We start from the raw sequence: 6,995 nt of genomic DNA, 5'->3' as shown, positions 1-6,995 counted from the left end.
TGAACGTTTGTCTCTGTGTAACTCATACAAACGCCAGACATCTCACATGAAAACATCATATTGTCACCACAATCTCGTCTGTTTTTCTGTCAGGCTGAAGCATAAATGAATTCGTTTTTGATAGGATTGGTTTGAAAAACACTGAATACAATGTTTGACACACATTTTTTCAGAAGCTGAAAAGACATTTCTGAAAAAGGAGACAACAAAGTCAGTATACAAATTAACAAAAACAATAAAACCGAAGCCATCTTCAGTCTTTGATTTAAATCTTGCACTAAAAACTTTCCCTTTTAGATTTTGTTGCTCGTCATCTGGTTCCCACTTTTTGTCCAAAGATGGTCAAACAAAGGTTCCTAAAGCTGGGGTCGGGGTCAAATACTGACTTAAAATGATTTCTAGAACTAAAATTAAATTAATAAATGACTGCAAAAAGCATATGTATTTTTTTTATCATAGTTGCTCCAAAACATAAGAAGTGTAGTATAAATGGATAGAGATAGTTTAATGGTTGTTATTTTGTCATTGGGCTCTGGTTTAATTGATCTGTTATCCAATGTTTGTTTACTTCTGCCAAAGATAGTTTGGGTAACAAATTTCTGCTACTGTTCATCTTTGGGTTGCATGTTGATAGGATGGGAAAGGTTTTAATGCAAATAATATATAAATCAGTTGATGGTAAGTATTTCTTTTACATGCAGCCTCTGGTCTGACATGAGGCCCCATGTTTCCCCCCCCCTGTTAGAAAAAAGGTGGAATACTACTAATAATTTGGGGGTTACTCTTTGGGCCAATTTACACAACGTTGTTTTTCAGCAAAACCGTTTCTCTCGTCCCAAAAAAGATTAAAACCAAAAACAACTGGACTTCTATTCTGTAGCTGAAAATGTTTCGCTTCTCATCGGAGGAGCTTTATCAATTCAAAAACCACTCAGTTTTTTAAAACCTTTTTTTGGATTTACCATGTCCTGGATGAATGAGAATCTACACCAGCATTCTCTCACTCCAAAACTTTTTGAATCCAGGTCTTAGACAGGAACTTTTCAGATACATTTCAAAGGAAGCCGCAACTTGTGAAACATGCTCAACACGGACGGATGCAATCTATAGCTATTGAGAATAGGTTATACTTGTGTATAAATAATTTACTCTGAACCCTTTAAATATTACAAGAAAACTTTTCCCTCCGTCTCCAACGGGAATTGTCCACAGATTTGGACTGACTGGACTCCCCGTCAGTAGTTTAATGTGACACAAAGAAGAAGTTCCAGATTATGGTCAGCGCGAGTTTACAAGGAATTAGATTAGGCTCTTTCATAAAACAGTTCCACAAAATGGGCGCACAGACCACTCAGTCTTTAAGGGTGATCAATCATAAAACACAGATGAATCCGCACACAGACGGGAGCATTCAGAAATGAAGCAAGCTGGGCGGAACCAAAGGAGGCGTGGAACAAAAATCACTCGCTTTTATTTGTGTCTCCTGGTCAACATTTCTCACAACATGGTGGATGAGCTCAGTGTAGCGATTCTGTTTGTGTAAAAAAAGAAATATTTCAAACAAATACACAGCTGCACCCTCCTCAATGCCTCGGTCCAATCAGAAATCACACTGAGGCGGCCAGAAGGAGTCCAAGTCCTGGCCTCAGGTGTCTTGTGAAAAATCCTATTGTTTTGGAAAGACAACAAAGCCGTGTGGACGGGGCCTGGGTTTCATTCCTGGACTTGTTACCTCTGTGACCCAACCACGGATAAACAAAATAAAATGCAGTTTGGATGGAAATCAGCACTTAAAATACACATATGACACAGTTGCAGTTTTAATTGTGTAAAAAAAAAAAAGAAAAAGTAAATCAGTATAATCAGCATATTTAATGCATCCTTTTAATGCCTGACTTTAAACAGGAAGCTCGTGAAGATAGCGGATGAAAGCATAAACTACAGATGGCTAATTGCATTCACAGGTTTTATTTGAACTAATTACGAGAGCCGAAACATCATTGCAGGAGTAAATAATCTAAACATTAATTTCTCTCTTTCATTAATCTTTTGTTTGTCAGTTAATCATCGGGTAAATAACTGAACTTCATCAGCCAGGCTGTGAAAGGTCAAATCAGTTTGTAGTGTTTGGTATTTTTCATATTCCATCACTTTACTTAGATTCTTGTTTCAGATTTGACAATGTAATTCTTCCGTGGATGCAGTCCATGAGACAATATGGCATAGTAACTACACAGCTGTGGGCTGTGATTGCATAGCCAGTCTCTTTTTTTGCTTGTGCTTATATGTGTGTGTGTGTGTGTATTGCCTACAGGTGACTCATCGCACTGCAGATGACCACAATGTTTTTCTGCAGCTTGAACGCTCATGGCTCTTTTTCTACCACTGCCTCTTCCGTGATTTTTCTTTCTTTGCTTGTTTTTTCCAGCAGCAGTAAATGTAACGTTTGTAACGTTTGCATCTAGAGAAACATATCTCACTCTCATGTTTGTCACCAAGAGAAAGCCATCCACCAGCAGCAAACGCTTTAGCCCAGGTGTAAAGAGCCATAATGTCATGTCACGATCTGATTGGCATGGTGAGCATCACACAAAGGGGTGGGACGAGGGGGCTGGTGACAGAGAGAGATTAAAAAAAAAGAAAAAAAAAAAAAAAAAGGGAGAGCGAAATAATCATGATGATGATGATGAGCCGAAACAAAGGCAGTGGGGGGAAAAAGGGGTGAGGATGCTGCCTCTTTTTCTGCCCCCACTTACCTCTCAGTGCTACTCACATTAGTCAGACATCCATTTAGCCCCCCATCCCTACCCATCTAAACCCAGTGTTTGATTTGAAATGTTTGATTCAATTTTAATTGCATGTTCTCTCTCAGAGCAGGTGCTGGTAAAATGTTCATAACCAAACTGAGGGTGGAAAAGCAATAAACGGCAAAACTGAAGAAACAACACTGATATATGCACATACATGACATATAGGAACAGTTTGCTACAATTTATTGTCAAATCCAACTTTGGTAACAACAGTAAAACAGGCCTACATATCAAAACTGTTAGATGTTTTTGTTTTTTTCAGAACTGAGTGAACATACAATATGTTAACGAATAAACACTTTTAGGGCTCTGTCTTCACTACTTCAGACATTTATAAAAACATAGATATTTTCTACTGCACCTCTTGTTCACATATAGTCAAAGTTCTTGGTGAGAAAGACTGAGATTTAGAAAAGTGCTCTCCACAGCGGACACTTTAATAACTTAGCTTTTCTATTTATAGCTTTTCACCAATACTTTGTGCTCTAGAAACCCAAACAACAATGGAGCTGTTTTCACCAGTTTTTTTCTTTGTCTTGTTCATCCTGATTCTGTCACTATTAAACCTGATTGTGCGGTGAAATGGTTAATAACAGATGAAATTGTAAACTGTATCAAAAAAACAAACAAAACAAAACAAAAATAAATAAATAGAACGAAAACAGGCCACAATACATGACTTGCGCAGTCGTGAGACTGGATCAGAGGTCAAGCAGAGACCCAAGTCCAGCTTGGCTACCAAGGTGCATGCAAAGAACAGTAAATATTAGCCCTCCCGTTTGCTTCTTAGTTATTTTTCACGGAAACTTTGACCACAACTAGTAGCGTTTACTGAAAATATTCAAAAGTGATATAAATGTTCTGAGTGCCGTTTCTTGAAATGTATTAGTGATGTTGTAAACTGTGATGCTTAATTAAACTACTTATCTAAACTGCAACACTGAACTACTATCTATGTTCTAAAATGAGATGTTTTCCATAAAAAAACAAAACAAACAAACACAGGAACCAAACTGCCTCAAAGTTCAAATACTGATTCTGACTAGAAATAAACAAGAAATAAGTTATAACAATACAGAGACCACTCCAGAACGTCAGAATCACAGTTCACAACATCGGTTATATACTGTTTCAAGAAAAAGCACTCGCATCACATCATGTATGATGATTCTTGAACATCTCCTGTAATCGCTACCAGATGAGGTAAATAATTATGTTAAAATAATAAAGAAGAAACAAACAGGAGCACTAACATTTGCAGGCATTCTGGACTTTGATTTCAAGTTGCATAAGGATTGTGTGAATAATTGTATTGTTTTGAGAAAATCTTTAGTCAAACTAAGAATGTTCTTTCACTATATTTTTATTTGTTGTTATGTGGCACTGGTATCGCCACCTAGTGGTATGTTGTGGATATTTCAGTGTTTTTGTTAGATTTATCTAGATTTATTTATTAATTGATTTTCTTTAAATTATGTTTAAAAAAAAGTATCCAGAATAGTGTAGATCAGGCTAAATGATACATATTTCACATAGTTACATGTAATTTATATTTTTGAAGAAATAAATTATAATTTCTGAACAAAATTAAGTGTTTTTTTTATTTTTTTATTTTTTACAGCCATCAAATCTTCAAACTGTCCAGATAAAAAGCACAATCATAGATTAACCTAATTTTACAAATACAGGCACACACACACACGCACACACACACAGAATTTACATTGTAATTACCCTGGAGGCTCTCCCATGGTCCCAGTGGGACGTCAGACTGAAGACGGCCCCAGAAGAGTCCCAGTTGTCCCATCGAGGAGATCATTAGCCCGGTTAGGGTAATCCACGACACGCTGTGAGTTTTTGTGTCTGTGTGTGCGCACACGCATGTGTGTTTGTGTGCCACTTGTGTGCTCATGCATTAAGTGGCTGTTAAATGGACTCCTCGGCCTTTAGTGTCCGTGGACATTAGCTTTATTGGTGAGATCTGAAAAGTTATTTAGTGACAGCTGGGATTTCCTTCCCTCGGGACGTGGCTGCTGCCGACTCATGATAGCAGACATGAATGAGAGAGGAAATAGGCGTTAAATTGGGAGACCTGGAAAACTGCTGGGAAAAAAAACACTCCTGAATTAATAATAATGGTGATAAAAAAAAGATGCAGGATGAGTGTGAAGTCTTGTTTTGAAAACTTTTAATGAAAAATATACATATCATTTTAGGATTTCTATAACATAACAATAAAAATAAAAGTATTTACAAAGGCCTCAAATCAGTTTAGACTTTTTTTTACATATAATTGAGTCTTTGTTCTTTGTCTACACCTGCATGTTTGTTTTTGTACTTTTTGAATTTGTTCAGAGTTACAACCGATTTTCTTATAAATGAAAAAACAAAGACTTTTTTGTTGTAGTACGGTATTATGTGTGCCTGCGCCTGAGAATCTATGTCAAAGGTTACAGATTAGCTGCACAATTTGCCATCTCGGCTCAAGGCGGCACACATCTGCATGTGGTGTTGAATTGTTTCTAGATTCTCTGAACTGACAAGAGCCGGCCAATCGGCGACGTCTCTCTGTCTTTATCTCTTTCTGCCTCTTCTTCCCTCTGCACCCCCCTCCATTCCCTGTTACAACGCTGTTGTTTGGGAAAAAATTATCCCCCCTGCACTCTCTGCTGGAAAATAGAGTGGAGTAAAAAGGGGGCACAGAAGGGGGGAGAGCCAGAGTGGGCAACTGATTGCTCCTATTGTTTAAGAGTGAGGCTTGCTGCCTCTTAGGGTGTAATTGGTGCACAAGGAGGGTAATGTGTCTGGACAGGACAGGAAGGGAAAGTCAAAGAAAAAGAAATTAAAGGAGAGGTGGGCCTTTTTCCTCAATAGGAGAAAGCTGTGAATCAGTTAAATGTACACATTTGAATTAGGAATAAAAACAAATCCTTGTTTCTTTGACTTTGTGCACGCTGCATGTATGTTTCAGGGTTTCAGAGCTCAATCTGTTACAACAATAGACAAACTGCACTTCAGGTTCATCAAGATTACAAACAAACACAATATAAAATCCCACATTTCATCTCCTAAATTAGAGCTTGCATCATTTAAAGAACTCAGACCTAAAACTTGTATTTGAAAAGCGCAATAAACCTATTTGGGATACTGGAAAAACAAAAATAAAGCAAATCTTTGTACAGTTTTATGCTTAGCCTGGTCAGAACAAGTCCTTATGGAAGTCTTTATGTCTATAATTAAAAAAAAAAATATGCATTTTCCTTCAAATTAAATCAACATCTCGAAAAACAATTGCAGTCAACACAGTAAATACAGAATTTAAATATGAATTCTTTTTTCTGTTTCTGCATGTTTTCTTTGTTTTTTTTTTAAGTGGGTGATTGCAGTAGATGGAAAAGGAACGCTTCAGTTAAAAAATGGAAGAGAAGCTGTTTGGAAAGCTGAAAATTTGGTGAAAGAATGTATTTGGTGGATAAATTACATTTCAACCACTTCTTCATCCTAAAGTCCCTAAAATCTTTTAATTGTATGATTTTGACATCATCAGCCCTGAATGTCTTGTTGGAAACCATAAGAAAATCTAGGAACCCACATGTGACGGATGCTGCAGAAATCCTGCTCTTACAAGGATGACCTTTAACCAGCAGGACAACTTGTATGCCACGCTGCTCAGCGCAGGCTGGATTATGAAAACTCTTACAAGCATGCAGAAAAAAAAAAAAAAAGGGAGAGCAGAGTTTGGTTTACTGCGTCATCAAAGCGAGTCCTCCACGTTCTCCCTCTTTACGTCTCTGATTCTGTTTCATATTCTAGTCACAAACTGCGTGGCGCAGCTGCTCAAAGGGTGCGATTTGATATTTTTAATTTTTTTTTTTTTTGTAGGTTGAGTTGTTAAGTTTTGTGCCTCGAGGTCTGTCTGGGATGGGATGGCTGCACGCAGAAAGCGCTCATGAACTATTACAGCTTGATATCCGTGACGACAAATGGATGTTGAATAAAACCGAATATTTACATTCGGTTTGCAGGTTTCCCAGAGATCTGTGAGCGCTCCAACGTTTACGCCTGTGAGTTACTAATTATTGTAGTTGCGAGACAATTCTTTGTGATATTATTTTGCGTGTGTGTGTGCGCGTGTATTGGTTTGTGTGTGTACAGTGTGTCTAAATTGGAAGGCTGTAATTAAAT

This window comes from Kryptolebias marmoratus, linkage group LG13, assembly GCF_001649575.2.
Source record: "Kryptolebias marmoratus isolate JLee-2015 linkage group LG13, ASM164957v2, whole genome shotgun sequence".
NCBI classification, from domain to species: domain Eukaryota; kingdom Metazoa; phylum Chordata; class Actinopteri; order Cyprinodontiformes; family Rivulidae; genus Kryptolebias; species Kryptolebias marmoratus.
Note: the sequence above shows the minus strand (reverse complement) of the source record.